This window comes from Acinonyx jubatus, chromosome D4, assembly GCF_027475565.1.
Source record: "Acinonyx jubatus isolate Ajub_Pintada_27869175 chromosome D4, VMU_Ajub_asm_v1.0, whole genome shotgun sequence".
Lineage (NCBI taxonomy): Eukaryota > Metazoa > Chordata > Mammalia > Carnivora > Felidae > Acinonyx > Acinonyx jubatus.
In genome coordinates, this window is record NC_069391.1 from 21,351,127 (window position 1) to 21,369,459 (window position 18,333).

The 18,333-nt window shown below is 35.6% G+C and overlaps 1 protein-coding gene across 3 annotated transcripts in view; it reads right to left on the bottom strand.

Moving 5' to 3' along the window:
* Positions 1 to 18,333, bottom strand: part of KIAA1958 (KIAA1958 ortholog) — a 152,554-nt gene that overhangs the window by 42,288 nt on the left and 91,933 nt on the right. The window lies entirely within an intron of this gene.

Here is an 18,333-nt window from a genome sequence, read left to right on the forward strand (position 1 = left end):
CCCATTACAATCAAAATGAGCTTCTTGTGTCACTGGCACATAAGCTTTGTGCATGAAAGTTTGTGGGAGGAGTGAGTTTAGAAACAGCCTTTGTTTTAGGAAGAATGCAAGGGAAAAAAAATGTGCTATTCATCCTACTGCAGTGTGCAAGGGCCCCATTAAAGCTGACACACTCATTTTGAATCACTTCATTTGTGAAACCAGAGGTTGTACTGGTTCCATTTTATTGAATTAACTAAATATTCAAATTTGTTATTTAGCACATCACTAGAGATCTATATTTAAAAGTTACCAAACAGATGATTTGCAGTAGTTAATTCAACACTTTATGGCAATTTAGGTTAACACAATTTATAAATATTCTGTGTGTAATTGCAGGGCTATTTGTAAGAAGTGGTAACATATTCGATATTTTGTAAAGTAATGAGGATAGAGGCGCCTGAGTGATTCAGTTGGTTAAGTGTCTGACTTTGGCTCAGGTCATGATCTCACGGCTCATGGGTTTGAGTCCTGCTTCGGGGCTCTGTGCTAATGACTCAGAGCCTGGAGCCTGCTTCAGATTCGGCGTCTCCCTCTCTCTGCCCCTCCCCTGCTCGTGTTCGTTCTCTTCCTCTCAAAAATAAACATCAAAAAAATTTTTTTTAAATAAATAAAAAAGTAACGAGGATAAAACTTCTGAAGTGTAACAAACAGGACAACGAATTTTGAAATTAGGTTACTACAATCCAGATGTAAGGAAAGGGATGTATCTCTTGGACAAATCATTTTATTTATGATTTATACTCTTCCACCAAGAACTAGAATTGCTTCTTCTCATTATGGATCATCCACGGTTAAGTGATGTTGCTCTAGAGTACCAGTTCTCACACTTGAGTGTGCTTCAGGATTGCTCAGGATGCTTGATCAATAGCAGATTCCCAGCTGGCAGGAATCCATGCCCAGGAGGAGGTTTGAGAGAAACTCCCTTGAGAAACAAAGTTCTAGTGTTTATGTGTTATGATGGAAACCCTATTCTATTTTTTACTCAATTTTTTTTATTAAGTTCAGTGATATCATCTAAATGGTTTCCTTTCAGTAGTATGTAATTTAAATTTGGACTCAATAGTAACAATAAAAATGTTTTGTCAAAAATCACTATGTCAGACATGGGTGTAACTCAAAAAGAGAAATTCTAAAAATGAAACCACACAATAGAAAACTTGGCTATCCTATTGATTGTTGAGAGGCAAGCATCAAGCTTAGTTTAAAACAACATAAAAATGTAATTTCTGATTTTACAGTATAAAGGTAAAATATTTTGTTTATCCTGTTTATCTTATTTAGGAAAATTTTAGTTTGTAAGGTTGCTCATTGGAAGTCTTTGTAAATAACCACATACAATAATAAGAATTCTAATAAACTGAATTTTATTCAGAAAATACACTTTTTGTATTACTATACACATTTATGAATAAGTATGTTATTTTAAAATGACATTCTAATGTGTAATTACCAAAATCCTCATAACTTTATAAAACAAAATGAACTAAAATTCACTAGACTACCTAATTAGATATTTTTATAGGCATGTTTTTGAAGGATCATATTTCTAAAATTCAATATACAAAAGTGTATTTTATACTTCGTTAGACTTGACTTTTGATTATGCTATTTTCTTGCAGTTAAAACTGTTTATATATCACCAATAAAGATGTGTATCTTTCCCTCAAAAAGATGGAAGGCACACTTTGCATGTAACCTTTTACCATGCTGGCTGGCTTCCCTGGCTGTTTACATGTAAAGCCAAAGGGGCCAGCACAGCTGTTCATTCTGGCTAATTGTTTAAATATCCATCACAGTGGTCTTCAAACCTCAGAGACTTTCTAAGAAATAAACAGTCATGGACAACTTTAGGGAAAAAATTTCTAGTTTCTCAAGTTTCACACAGAATGTTTTATAAAACTTACTTGTCTGAGATGAAGACTGAGTTTGCAAATGTTGCCATCCCCAATCTCATATGGTACATATTCTGGGGGTGCAAAAGACTTTGAGGAGGCAAACAAAACTTATACATTGATGATTAAACCCATAGCATGTCTTGTCCTTTGTTCTTATACATATTCTTATATAGGTGAAATTTGCCATCGGAAAGAGGGTATTTGGGCCTGAACTGGGGTGAATTTAGGACTTCTGAAGGGGTTATAGGTTAGCAAGGTTGATTCTTTTCACTGGAAATGGACTATTCTGCAGGACTACCAGGATGTTCAAGATAGAAGCTTAAAACTCTATTCAGTTCTTTCAGATTCAGCATGCTTTTGTTCATAAGATGCTCAGTAACTATTTCATACACATGAAACATTATTTGTAGTTACAGTCAATCCTCATCTTCATTTCATAAAATATTCAACATTTTCTCCCTCTTTTTTATAAAAATGAACTGTTGAAAACCTTTGGGTGTCCATTTAAATGGATAGTTTTTTCAAAGTTCTTTTGAGGGGTATGTGAGTAAAAGAGTTAAAGTAAGCCTTCCTCCTCTTTCTACTTGGCCTCAATCTTTAGTTGAGAGCCATTACACATCTACAGGAAAAAAAAAAAAAAAAAAAACTAAAAACTCCTTTCTTAATAGCCTGAAATGCACCACAAAAGGAGGGGGAAGAGTAGAGAAACCCTTATTCATTTTGCACAAATAGGGGGAAGTAAATGGCCTTAAAGTCAAGTAATAGTTTTTCAGCTAATTATACAATCAAAAAAGACCAGAAAAGATTGATAATAAAATATAAAACTGTTACTTTTATCTCTAGTTTTAGAAAAACTTCTGATCCAATTCTTTTTAAAAACTTTTTATTAGGTATAACATACATACAATAAAGTATACTAGTCATTAAGTGCATGCAATTAATTTTCACAAATTGAATCCAGTATCCGGATCAAGAAAAAGAACACCACCAGCATCCCAGAGGTCTTTCTCATGTCCCCTTCTTCCAGTTACTCCCTCTCATCAAAAATAACAGCTATTCTGATGAAACAGAATACAACTGTCTGGTCTATTATTGTAACTAATATGAATGGAATCTTAAGAGGATGAACTCTTTTGTATCTGGCTTCTTTTGTTCAGCATTGTGAGTTTCATCCATATTGTTTATTGTAGTTGTAGATAATTTACCCTCATTGCTGTGGGTACATTACACACATTCCATTGTGTGACTATATCACAATTTTTGTTTCCACTCTATCAGGCATTTGGGTAGTTTTCAGTTTGGGGCTATTTCCAATGAAATTTTTAGGAACATTGTATGAAATGATCATGTCAGGTGTTTACTTAGAAGTGGAATTACTGGGCCAAAGGAAATCATAGGTTCAGCTTTAATAGATACTGACAAACAATTTTCCAGAGTGGTTGTACCAATTTACTTTCACAAACTTCAGTATGTGAGAGTTCAGGTTGCTCCGTATCTTCGGCAACAACTAAGTAGTCTTTCTTTATTTAAGCCATTCTGCTGGGTGTGGGTGGTACTGCACTGTAGTCTTAATTTTCATTTCCCTGATGACTAATAAAGTCGAACACCTCTTTATAGGTTTATTGGTCATTTGAATATTCTCTTTGTGGAATGCCTGTTCAAGTCATTTTTCTGTTGCCCTTTTGTCTGCCCTTTTCTTACTGTTTGCAAGAGGTTTTAACAAATTTTGAGTCTTTATCAGATACACATAACGCAAATATCTTCTTCCCAATCTGTGGCTTGCCTTTTCACTTTCCTAATGGTGTTTTTAATGAGTAAGAGTTTCGAATCCTAATATAGCCCAGTTATCAATTTTTTCTTTTATGGTACATGTTTTTTGCATCTTATTTAAAAAAATCGTGCTTATTCCAAAGTAATGGAAGATCTATTTCTTCCGAGGACTTTAGTTTTACTTTTCACATTTCGATCTGCCATCCACTAAACAGCCACCTGTACATTCTAGATAAAAATTAAGATTAATTTTTTTCAATATGGACCATGATTCATTTGATTTTGGTATTAGTAAATTTTGACCAGGCAATACAATAGGTACAGTACCTAAAAGTTACATATGGGTATAGAGTGAAAGTAAGTCACCCTTCCATCCCATCTCCTTGTTTCCCTCTGCATGGCAACCAGTATTACCAATCTATTGGGTATAATTTTTGAGATTTTTTCTATGCACAAACACTTATTTTTTGTCTTTCAAGTAGGGGGGTGGAATATACTCTACATCCTATTCTACATTCTGCTTTTTACCATTATGGTGTATTAAAGATAGCTCCATACCACTGCATACATATTTGCCCCAATCTAATAGCTGTAAAGTTCTTCTATGGATACACCATAATACATTTATCTAATCTCCTAATTCTCTATTGATGGACATTTGAATTATTTCTATCCTTTTGCTATTACAAACAATGCTACAATGGTTATCCTTGTATACATGACATTCCCCATATATGAGTACATACACAGAATTAATTTCCAAAGTGGAAATGCTATATTGCTATTGCCCTATATGTATATATGTTGTATCAATTTATACTTCCATAAGGTATAAGAATGATGGTTAATCACACCTTCCTAGATATAATGTATTATCAAACTTCTTAATCTTTGCTTATTTTATTAATTGGTAAAATATATTAAGGTTTTATTTTGCATTTCTTTTATGATAAATAAGATTGAATATTTCTTTCAAATACTTATTAGCCCCTTATATTTTTTCATTTTCTTTCTGTGGATTTTTTTTGGCCTCTGCCCATTTTCATTTTTTATACTGACTTACAGGAGCTACAGATACATTTAGGACTTTTCATTTATATTTAGTCTTTTTTTATATTTAGTCTTAATATTTATTATATTATTTACTTAACGTTATCATTATTATATTTAGCTCTTTGTGTTACATATAATGATGTGTATGTGGATAAATATATACTTTTTTTTAGTTCGCCTTTGTATTTGTGACTATTACACACTTATGGTATTGAACTTACCTCTGTTAAATGTTTTTTATATTTTGTAGTATACTTAGAGATGTTTTCCCCACTATGAAGCCATAAAACAGTTCTCTTATGTTTTCTTCTAAAACATTTTTATTTCATTTTCCATTTTCATTTTATTTCATTAAAATTTCATTTTTACTCCTTAAATATTTAATTGCCTGAATTTATTTTGGTGTAAAAAGTAGGCGCCAACTTGGTATTTTTCTAGATAGTCATCCTACTGTTAATAATAGCGGTGATAGTGGCTCATTATTCACATAACTGGACCTTTAAAACTTTTTTTTTTTTTTGCAGCAAATTCCTGTATTTGTTGTAGGACGTCACTATTTATTAGAAGTCTATCATGTCTTTTAAACTATTGAAGTATTTTTATTAGAATTAGTTTGGTTGGTTAGTGACTTGATTACAAAGTTGCATAGGCTTTGAATAGTCTCTCCCAAAAGTGGTCATTTAAAAAAAAATTTTTTTATGTTTATTTATTTTTGAAGGAGAGATAGGCAGAGCATGAGTGGGGGAAGAGCAGAGAGAGCGGGAGACACAGAATCCAAAGCTGAGCTGTCAACACGGAGCCCGAAGTGGAGGTTGAACCCACAAACTGTGAGATCATGACCAGAGCCGAAGTCGGATGCTCAACCCACTGAGCCACCCAGGAGCCCCAAGCTCTGTCATTTTTTAGTGTGCCATTTGCAAAATGATTTTTAGAAATGCATATATTCTTTGATGACAATAACACCTGCATAAGATATCGTTGGGTTTTGGTTTGTGATCCACTTTTAGAGTCAACACTGAGTTTATCTCATTTCTTTGTTTTAATATTAGTTGTATTTATTTTGCATACTACACATTAATGTATAGACTTTTTCCCAGTTTTATTGAGAAACAATTGACATATATCACTGTGTAAGTTTATACATTACAGCATAATGTTTTGAATTACATATATTGTGAAATGATTATCACAATAGGTTTAGTTAAAATCCATCACCTCATATGGATACAATAAAAAGAAAAGAAATTTCTCCTCATGGTGAGAACTTTTAGGATCTACTAATTTTCTCATTTCTATTTGTTTCATTTAATCTTAGTTCTTGTGATCATAATATATGCCAGGATCTGTTTTGACTATTGTATCAGGGCTCTTGCTCAGCTCCTCTTTTTCTTGGCTGAACCGTCTTCCTTGTGTTGGCTTCATCCACAAGCAGGATAACAACAGCCAGAGGTGGAAAAGTGACCGTCTATTCCAGTCATCTCCTTTTAGGAGTAAAGAAAACCTCTTCCAGTTTATGTTCTCTTGTTAATTTTTCTAGTGGTTATCATTATTTTGATAACTCTGCATATCACAAATCCTCTATTTTTATACAACATATATTGATACCCCACTACAAGCAATGTCAAAATTAATATGCCATATACTTACATTTCTTCCTCCAACTAATCATTTTCAATTTTATTATTTTTCTTGGTCCTTATAATTGTTAGCTTTTATTCTACCGTTTAGTTTAGTTCTTCTAGTGTTACCTTTATACCTTCAGTGTGAATACCCTACTACCTGAATTGGTAGCTTTAAGTAATATCTTTTGAATCTTCGTTTATACTATTTCCCACATTCTCTCTCCTGTGCCCTCCCAACTTTTGAAAAATTATACACTTCTACATTGTTGTGGCTTATGATACTTACTATAAGTATTTATAAAATAATTGATACAATTGTTTTTAATAATAATTTCTACATTTTGTTCTCAATTTTGCAATTAAATATACAGAATCAATGCTTACCACCAGTGTTTTGCCAGTCTCCTTCAGTTAGTTAAAGTTTGTCCTCTAACAGCTTAATCAGAAAGTATTTATGAAAACGATATTTTCCTGAGGTCTTGAATTTTTTAGTATGTCTTTAAGCTTTTATTGTCTTTATAACTGAACAACATGAACAACAGTTTGACTAGGTACAAGACTCTCCACTCATACTCCCCGCCCTCCCACACACCCTGGACAATAGCAGCATTGCTCAAGTATTGTGTAGAATTCAATGCTAGCATAGAAAAGTCAATGGTCAGCATAGTCTTTCTCCCTTATAGGTCTCTTGATTGCTTTTTTGGGCAGGGGTCTGCCCAAATAATATCTAAATGATTATTTCTTTATCTGTGAAGGGCAGTAAGGTTACTAGGCTATATCTCAGTGCTGATCACTGTACACCCATCTTTTTTCTGGTACACAGTGTGCCCTTTCAAGCCATAAATTCAAGTATATCTCCACTGCCTTATCACACTGGCAGACCACCTCCCACAAAGATGGCAAGTGTATTTGTGTTTCTTGACTCAGTCCTGCCTCCTCTGCTATTCTCTGGTGTCAAACAGGGCCCAGGGAAGCTCTCAAGACCAACCCAAACACCCCCATACCAGTTCTTCAAAAGTGACGGTTAATTTTACTGCTCAGCATGTATCATCCTAGGTGGAAAACAGTTCTCACACCTCCATCTGAGATCTACAGTCACGTGTCTCGTGGTGTCATGTTCAAATCCCCAACCGATCACTGCATCTGGCAGTCTTTCTTTGTATACTGTGGTTCTAGCAGAAGACTTATAGTTTAATTTAAGAGAATGTTTGTTTCTGTTTCTTATTTTGAAGTTATTTTAAAAGGAAGCTGGAATTCAGATCCAGTTCTTTACATATGAATGAGATTGCTGCAACTTTTAGTCCCTAACCTGGTGCCTAGCACTTAACAGGGATCCCATAAATGTTCACTGAATGCATTCTCATCGCATGAAATCTACTCCATGAAGAAGAGTTACATTCCTGAAGATTTTGTCATTCATCAAAAACTCAGTAGCCAAGTTTTATTAAATTTTGTTTGAATGTGGTAAAAAATAGAACTTGGATTCTAAATAGTTCTATTTTTTATCTAATACTAATGATAAACAAAATTGTTTTCAACACAAATGAAGATTCTGTAAAGATCACTTCCAATTTTCATAAGTGTTCATATCATTCAGCAGGCAAGCTGAATGAGTCATTGTTACTGATGGAAAAAAAAGCATGCATTCAGATGAGCAAAATGGTCTTATTATATATAGGAAGTTGTGATTAAATAGCAAACTTTAAAAATCATTACTTAAAAATTTAAAAACCCACAGGCCTAGAAAACGGAATGAAGACAAGGTAGCAGCCAAAAACATAGAAGTACAAATTATTGTTTTCTAAGCAGATCAGGTATTTAACAATTAGAGATACAGTTTTGCAGACGGTGAATGAGTAGGCATCAGAATCATGTTCCCTACGGCTCCCATGAACCTAATGTACCTAAAAGCCACAAATCATTATATGTGCCCAGACCTAAAACGTAGCTTTGGCTCTGTTCCCACAAACCTGCTCTTCTATCTAATCAGTGCCTCCACCACTCACTTACCATTTGCCCAAGCTTGAAATCTGAGCACCAGCCTTGACACTGCTCTCCCTTTCTTCTACAGCTAATCCATCAATGCCTGCTGAACCACCTCACTCATTCAAGCACACTTAATGAGTGGCTGAAACATGTTAGGAATTAAGTAGGCTCATTCTACAGGGATGAGTATAATGGTGACAGTCCCTACTTTTGTGGAATTTACCACAGAGTGAGTGAAAACAGATAATAACACAAATAAGGTAACTTTAGACAAACCAACACAAATACTATGAAGAAAAATAACAGAGTATTGTAAGAAAGAATAAATGACCAACTTAAGGATGGATGTTCCAGGAAGGACTCTCTAAGAAGACTTTTTAGTTGAGACCTAAAAATGAGAAGCCAGTTACATAAACTATAGAAGGAGGAAGAGCACAGGGAACAGCACTTGAGAAGTTCCTGCAATGGAAATTAAGTTTGAGAAACTGAAAGACTCTCAGTGTGCCTGGAGCAATAAAAAGGGAGAGTGATACTAGGAGAGGTCTGAAAGCCCATGGGGGTCAGATCACACCAGGCCTTGTAGGTCTTATTAATGACTTTGTATTCTGTCTTAAGAAAACTAGTTGGTCAGAAAACTACATGGTCAGGTTTGCACTGCCCTCTTATGATACAAAACTATCTATAGGTTTGCAGACCTATCTCTTCTCATGCAAAGAACTCTACCTTGTATAACTAGGGCTGAGTTCACATTTGAATGACCTGGTGCAAAACACTCCCAGACAGTGAAATGATGCCTAAACTACCTCTGTGGAAGGTCAGAGCCAGAAAAAACAAGAGGAATATCCAAGTCAACCATCACCTCACCTTTCCCCCTCACTCTACCCCTCAAAAAGAAAGAAAGGTATTAAGAGTTTGTAAAAACTGTGGGACAGAGATTTGAGCTAATCTTACTGAGATCTTAAAGGACCAAGAGACACCAGGTGACAAATGGATTATGCTTCCATTATCCTGCCCTATTATTTTATTCCATCTTACTCACACCTCTCTGTTAGGTTGTGACCTCCTTGAGGAGAAAGGAATGCTTAGCACAGAAAAAAATTTTTTTTTCTTTAAAGATTTTAAGTAATCTCTACCCCCAATGTGGGGTTCGAACCTACAAACCCAAGGTCAAGTGTTGCACGCTCCACTGACTGAGTCAGCAAGGCACCCGAGTCTTAGTAAAATTTTTAAGCAATGGTTTTTCTATACTTATTTATATAGTCTTTATGTCCCATTAATTACATTATTTTTCATGTATTTATCATCTCTGAATCCTGAATACCCAGCATATGTTCCAGCACTCCAGAGCTACCCAAAGTATGAAGACTGAATGAATAAATATAAGAACTATCAAAATTTTTAAATTTATTTTAAAGATCTCATTTTTAAGTAATCTCCACACACATCATGGGGCTCGAACTCACAACCCCGAGATTAAGAGTCACATGCTCCATTGACTGAGCCAGCCAGGTGCCCAAAAGAATTTTAAACCTACGTATCCTACACATATATTTTTCTTTTCTTTTATCTTTTTGAGAGAGAGACAGGGCACAAGTGAGAGAGGGACAGGGAGAGAGAGAGAAGCGGGGCTTGTGCTCACTCAGAAGTGGGGCTTGAGCTCATCCGATGTGGGTCTTGAGCTCATGAACCATAGATCATGACCTGAGCGGAAGTCAGATGCTTAACGGCTGAGACACCCAGGAGCCCCCTACACATACATTTCTAATGACTGAATGTTTCAAGCTTTGACTGGAGGATGGTAGGAAAGGGAGAACTTCTGGACATGGGTGGCTTTCAGAAATGCATTTTTAAAATGTCTGCTTTTCCTCCATACCTTTAATTTATATAAGTTCCCTTCTACCCATACTGTACCCTGCTGGGCTACTGTATTAGGGATCTTTGCTGTCACTAGTATGCAAGTAGTTTTTGTTTTTAAGTAGGCTTTGGTTTTAAGTAGGGAGAGTGAATAAACTCTTCAGGTAGAAGGTATGGGTGACCTTCGTTCTTTGAATGAATGTGGTCCCTTACTTCTTGCCTGTACCATACACAACCGCCATCTAACACTTATCACTTAACCTCACTCGAAGCTTTTCAAAAGGAGAAGCCGTACTATAAAACCTAGTACAGTGAAATGGGCCCTCTATAAATGTAGCCAAGAGATGGAAAAGTTTTAGGTTACTGTCTTCCAAGAGATCTGTGACCTGGAACGGGGCCCGAGAGAGAGCCTCAGCAGTGGCACAGGAACTCCTACAAAGAAACTGAGTAAAGTTTTTATATACACAGCCTTTCTGTACTTATTTACATAGTCTTCATGCCCCATTAATCCAATTATTTCCTCCCTTGTTAGGAGATGGAATGGAAAAACACATAATTAGTGCAGTATCTTGTGTTCTCATTTAATTTGAGGAGATTTATGTTCAATTTAAATTCAGATCCATTTCCTTCTATTGCTGTAGCATTCAATTTAACAAAAAAGAAGCTTAGCTATCACATTCTCTTTGTGATTTTATTAAAGCGATACATCTAAAGCAATAAGAAACATTTCTTGATATTTAACTTATTATTTTCATTTGAATATTTTATCTTTTCATTTGATAGAGAAATGATGTTCAAATTCTTTTTATAAACCAGTGAATGATAAGTCTACAAGCTTATTAAATAAGAATGTATTTTTAAGTTTGAAAAATAAAAAAGTAAAAAGAAATCTGGCGAGTAGATTTATATTTATGAGACTACAGTTGGGATTAATATAAATCTACATTTGTGAGTACCCCCCTCCCCCCTCCCTAGCATTTCAAGAAGTCCTGAGGTGGTAGAGTCAAAGGCAAGTCCCTGATGGTTATGTAGATTATATCATAGCTAGAAGAGATGACTAACACACGTAAAATTAATTAAAATGACCATACAGGGCACAGTGTGATTAGGCACTGTGTTTATGGCATGGCCTCCCGGTCCTATAGGAACTCAGAAACAAAAGAGAAGTCAAATAGAGCTTAAGATATGTTGTAGCTCTGTTCCATGGGGGAAAGGGTACCATTTGGTTAAGAAGAACAGGAGGGTAGAGCACTGCAGGAAGAAACTGCATATGCAAAGGGAATGATATGAGAGGGAGTCTGGCTTCTGATCATAAGGACAGTAAAACACTGATCCTGGTCTGAAGGTGGGAGAAGGGTTAGAGTGGGAAATATAAAGCTTAAACAGTGGGAGAGCCACATGAAGTGCTTTATATAGTAATTATAAATATATACACCAGGAGAGGAAACAATATGCTAAGTGCAAAGAACCTCCAAATGCCAAACATTTGAAGAAACTGCCTTTTAAAAATAAATCAACAACCCATTTCTCTACTTCTGACATTCTTTATTCCCCTTGTGCTCTTATTTTCTTCTGTACACCTGTCACCATCTGACATACCACATATTTACTTGATACCTTGTTTAGCATCTGTCTGTCTCCAGTGGGCTGTGAGCTCTGTAAGAGCTGGGACTTTGCTACTTTACTCACAGGATCTGGAAAAGCACTTGAGAAGTAGTAGCATTCAATAAACATTTTTTGACTGAATTAACACCAAAGCTAAAAGGAAAGTTACTGAGATAACAGTATGTGTAATTATACAATCTACTTTAGACCAACACTACTGACTGCATTTAAGAACAAAAGTCAATGGTATAAAATTAAATTTGGGGGCTCACAATCAGAATCTCATAGTCACCTTATCCTTCATTAAGCCTCTTCAGAGAGTCTGTTGTGGTCAAGACAGGTGGTATGATCATCTGCAATAACTATACGAAATGGCTCATTACAAGGACACTGGAAGCTTTTCCCAGGGCTAGTCCCTTTGGATAAAAGGACCTATCACATAAGGAGGGACTGGCTGGCTCAGTCAGTAAAGCATCTCACTCTTGATCTCAGGGTCTCAGGGTCAAGCCCACTTTGGGCATAGAGCTCACTAAAAAACAAACAAACAAACAAACAAACAAACAAGACCTATCACACAAATTGCTACAAGACAATATCTTTATATCACCATCAGGATAAGAAAAAAAATAATACTTTAACAGAAGTCCATATGAGAATTAACATGTCCATAAAATCAAGATAACTCCCTCCCCCTAGTCCTGACCCTCACTTTAAAAGAGATTATACTGACATGATGATGTTTGCTTTAGGTACTTACTTCTACATATGTATTCCTTTGAAAGAAATTAAATTTTCTTAGAATTCTTTCATATGCTCAAGGAAAATAATCTTGGTATTAAAATGTAAAAGTGCCCTAGTTGGTAATTAGGAAATAGGCCAACTTTATTTGTCAAAGGGTTACAAAAATCATATTTGCCAACATTCTATATTTCATGTTTGAAAACAGCAATAGCTCCTAACTCCTGTAATTTATTTAAAAAAAGAATACTGTGGGGTACCTGGATGGCTCAGTCAGTTAAACAGCCAACTTTGGCTCAGGTCATGATCTCATGGTTCGTGAGTTTGAGCCTCGCATTGGGCTCTGTGCTGACAGCTCAGAGCCTGGAGCCTACTTCGGATTCTTTGTCTCCCTCTCTCTCTGCCTTCCTCTGCTCATGCTCGCTCGCTCTCTCTCTCTAAAAATAAATAAACATTAAAAACATAAAAATAAAAAAAGCAATAGTGAGCTATATTTACTTTAAAAGTGGAAAAAAGGGGCACCTGGCTGGCTCAGCCAGTGGAACACATGACTCTTGATCTCAGGGTTGTGAGTTTGAGCCCCACACTGGTTGTAGAGATTACTTAAAAATAAAATCTTCAAAAAAGAAAAAGGTGGAAAATAAATTGAGATAACCTAATAACTACCATAAAATGTATTAAAAGTTACTGTCTTCTTTCTCCTTTGATTTTTATGCTTTCTCCTAGAACCTTCAAACACAGGCTATTTTGTAGGATTGTTAACATCACTAGTTGAAGCCAGACTTGTATGTTATTATAGCTATCTGACCAACAAACTATTTTAAAGCTCAGTTAATCTTTTCCAATAGTGAGAGTAAAACACATTTCTTACATACATATTCAAAAGCTTGATAATTTAGAATAACAGTATGAGTCAGTTTGGTATGATTTTGATAGTATTTTTCACTGAAGCAGAAATCACTTAAACATTGGTCATCTGTTCATTTCTCTCAGTTGTATGTTATGTGACTCTAGAGCTTCTGGAAAATTTTCTCCTTAAAAAAATTTAGAAATAAAATACATTACAAAAATACCAGCACTTATTAAGCAAGTACAGGCAAAAAAAGAAAGAAAGAAGGGGGAAAAAACCCCACCTTTTTTTCATGCATATTCACTGTTTCTCTCTCTTTACGAATTAAATCAGGCTAAGGAAATGTGTGCATTGGATGATGGAGTAAGATACTGTACACGTAAAGGAGACCAGGCACTGACCTTGCAAATCCTCCCAACAAGGAATTAAATGAATGGCTCATAGCATGCAGGAGTCTACATTTTTAACAAGTTCTCAGATGATTTAATATAGGTGTGGTCCAACAGGCCATGCTTTGAGAAACAGCGCCTCCTCTCCATCTTCCCCTAAAAGGCCTAGAATATCTTCCTTCAAGTGAACCTCAGCCTAAGCCTGGTTTCAATTGCAGCACTTGCCTCCCTGTTGGGACAGCAGATTTTCTGATCTGAAAATTTTTATTTCCCTGGCAAAACAGTGGCTTCTTAAATAAATAATAAATGCTTAAGTGATTTCTGCTTCTGTGAAAAATACTACCAAAAATTATTATAGATAACTAGTATTATTACTTGACAAAATAATGAAGGAGTTAAAGAATTATTTCCCTCTGAAATCCACTGGATTCAAACTTCGTCTTTTGTAACTTTTGTGAAATTATTAAATTCAACACTGTTTCCCTAATTGCCAAAAATAATGTTTCAAATCTAATCTTATTTGGTCCCTTTCAAGGCACTTGATATGGGCAGTGTAGCAACTCATTTATGGCTGCAGCACTGCCAGTAAGAATGGCTGGGTTTGAGTCCCAGCTCTACTGCTAACCAGCTACGTGAACTCGTGTTAGTAAGTCTTTTAACTTGAGTTTCAGTTTCGACAACTGTAAAATGGGTGTAATAACTGTACCTATCTCTTAAGAGTTGTATTAAAATTATTTGACTAAGAGAAAAACAAACCACTTAGCTCAGCATTGGGTACATAAATCATCTAGTTCAACTCTTTAAAAACATCACTGCTTAGAAATGTGTTCCACCCGGGCCTGGGTGGCTCAATTAGCTAAGCGTCCGACTTTGGCTCAGGTCATGATTTCATAGCTCTTGAGTTCAACCCCGCGTTGGGCTCTGTGATGACAGCTCAGAACCTGGAGCCTGCTTCAGATTCTGTGTCTCCCTCTCTCTCTGCCCCAGCCCTGCTTGCACTTTATCTCTCAAAAATGAATAAACGTAACAAAAAAAAAAAAAAAAGAAAAGAAAAGAAGAAGAAATGTATTCCAACCTAGTAAATCTTATTTCACTAGTTTCTCCTCTATTGATGCTTTAATTTGTAGCTAATATTTAATTCTCCCAAGTTATATCACCAGTGTTAAGCATTTGTGTATAAGTGAACATATTCTGTCACAGACATATGTAAGCAATCAGAATTAATATCTGTATCTAAAACAGCTCTTAGGACACCTTCCATTCCACATCACTTAGAATCCTGTGATGTGACAAGCTTCCTGTCTCACTGAAGAAGAGACATTCTTTGACTATGACTTCAGTGCAGCACTAAACAAGGGTAAAACCATAGAATTCTCTAAAAATTCTGCTTCCTTGCATTAAGAAAATCAAGATTTCTCCTCAATTGCTCCTTCACCTCAAAAAGAGCTGTAGTATTGCAGGTGTGACCTAAGAAGTCTTAGGGTCAGCACTGCTAGCTAGGGACAGCTGTAGGCTAGCCACATTTGCTCAAAAGGGAGTTAATTCAAACAGGCTTCACATATAGAGGACAAGCAACATTCAGTGACAACTAAGACAACACAAAAAGACAAAAAGGAGACCAGATGACAAGTGAAAAAAAACTAGACGAAACTTTTCAATTAATTTCAAGTCACAGAAAAGAAATTAAGCATTTCAAAGGCAAAAAAAGAGTAAAACAAGAGAATAAATATTGTACTATATTAATCACAATAAGGACCCCTTTTGTCTTGGCCAAAATATATTCTTAAATCAACTGTAGAATGTGGCTGCATTTTCAGGCTTAGCAGCATGAAACCCACATGACTGTAATTAACGTAATAAATCATGTTGTGGAATTTTCTACAGAATCTGACAGTACTCACTGATATATTGTTTATTAGAGACTGCAGAGATTTCTCCTCCACTTTTTTTTATTACACTGCCAGAGACACTGAATAAAGAGGACCTTCTGATGGGTCTGAAATACCTGCAGCTGGTGTAATACATAAAATATATAGTGAGCTGCTGCCTTCAGACTTTCATATACAAAACATCATATACAATTTCCCAAAAGAACCTTATTTTTGAGTTCTTACTTTCCTGGACTTAAGGGCAGTTGTAGGAGAGACAGAGATTCATTACTGATGTGACATTTACATTTTCTAGTTTTTTTTTTTTTTTTTTTAATGTTTGTTTACTTTTGAGAGAAAGAGCAAGTGGGGGAGGGATAGAGACGGAGACAGAGAATCCAAATCAGGCTCCGCCCTGTCAGCAGACTCCAGTGTGGGGCTTGAACCCACCAACTGTGAGATTATGACCTGAGCTGAAGTCGGAGCCCTAACCAACTGAGCCACCCTGGTGCCCCCCATTTTCTAGTTTCGATCATGAAGTCACAGCTTTACACATGTGGCTTTCCTTTTCAGGTTAGTCTGTGATGACTCCATTAGTACACAACACATAATACTGTTTACCAGGCATTATTTAATCAGCCTATGTATGTTCTTTCATGATTTTTAAGTAAAATTTTATTGGATATTAAATCATTTTCAAAAGTAAAAATTACTCCTTGCACAGTTCAGAAATTCAGCCTGACTGCATTTAACCTTGGTGAGTTCAAATATCCTTAAATATGCTTTGCTTAAATCCAGAAATATCGAAGTTTAAAAAACAGATGACTTAAAGAGTATTCACATGAGGAAAAGGTTATTTTATGTGTATTTCCCCTAATAAAACTAATTTTATTAGTTTTATTATGAAAGTAGTACTTTAAAAAAATTTTTAATGTTTATTTTTGAGACAGAGAGAGAGAGAGACAGAATGCGAGCGGGGGGTGGGGGGGGAGGGGGCAGAGAGGGAGACACAGAATCTGAAGCAGGCTCCAGGCTCTGAGCTGTCAGCACGGAGCCTGACACAAGGCTCGAACCCATGAACCATGAGATCATGACCTGAGCCGAAGCTGCATGCTTAACTGACTCAGCCACCCAGATGCCCCAGTAGTACATGTTTAATATAAATAAATGTATAGAGAAGACAGAAAAACTGCCCATAAATCCATCATCCAAAGGTGGCCACCATATATATTTTGGTGTATATCCTTCTGACTTAAAATTTTAATTACAACTATTACTCTTCAATTACCAAGAGTTTAGTCCATTCCACTTTAACTATAGACTTCAGTGTCCTTTTGTGATGTATTTTTATTTTTCTCTGGAAATACTGCTGTGTCTTATGTTCAAGAGGGAAACTACTATTAATACAGTAATGCCTGGTTAAGTTACTATTTCTGACATATTCCCTTTGACCATTTGAAATTAGAGGTTTTAAGACTTGAAAAAGAATTTGATATTGGATTTATTACCCATTGATGATATACAAATTCCCTGTGTCTATTCTTGCCTCTATTCAAACTCCACATAGTAGCATGAGTTTTCCCAAAAGAAAGCGGAAAGTTACCACTTTTTTCTTTCTAGAAATTTTAGTATTTGCATTATTTACTTTTTAACACTCAACAAAAAATACATTCAGCACCTCAACACGGTAGGCATTGTTTTAGGCATGTCTGTATATGTCTCCTCAACTGTTAAACTTTATTATCCCCTTCTTATGGAGACAATTAGACAATAAAAGCAGATGGGAGATTGGGACTAGAAAAGGAAGAGTAAAAGTAGAAGTTTTGGCAACGAAGTTTTTGGAGAAATAAAACTGAAGGAAAGTTGGTGTACATCCTAAAAGGACATCTAAGTGCTAAGAGGGAGGGCTGCTGAAACATGCAAGAGAAGCATCACCATGGCCAGTGACTCTGGTGGTTAACAGCGTGAACCAGACTAACTAGGTCAGAATCCCGGCTCTCCTAGCCTCTTACTGTGTGACCTCCAGCAAGTTCAACTTTTCTTGCCTTAGTTTCTTCATCTGTAAAATAGAGTTAATTATAGTCCTGACTTCACAGAGCTGTGAGAACAGAGTTACCACAAGCAATTAGTGAGATAATAAGCACCCTATAAGTATTGGCTATTTTTATTGCTATTCTGCATGTAGTAATCAAAGAGCTAACAACATATGACCCTGCCTATGAAGAAAAATAATCACCATTTGTTAATAGCTTATCAGTACCTCAGTCAGAAGTGAATGTCTGAAAAGCACTTTTCATGAGTTTGTGAAAATTCTATGGCTTCAGTGACCCCAAAACAAACAAGCATGTTACATTAGGTAACATCAGATGAATTTAAGAAATGAAATACTATACACAATAGAAACAGTTATAAAAATTTTTGATTGGAAACCAGGTCTTTCTTCACATTTACATTCAATTTACAGGACTGCATATCTTAATTAGTAAGGCTCAAAATGTGAAGGCATCTTTTACTGAAAATGAATAATAAAGTAAAAAACACAAAGATATTATTAACCAACTTGAAACAAAAGATGTATGGCACATAATGCATAGGAAAACAGATAACACATAAAAATAGAAATGCAGAAAACCCTAATAAATTATCTTTTTTTTCTGAGTT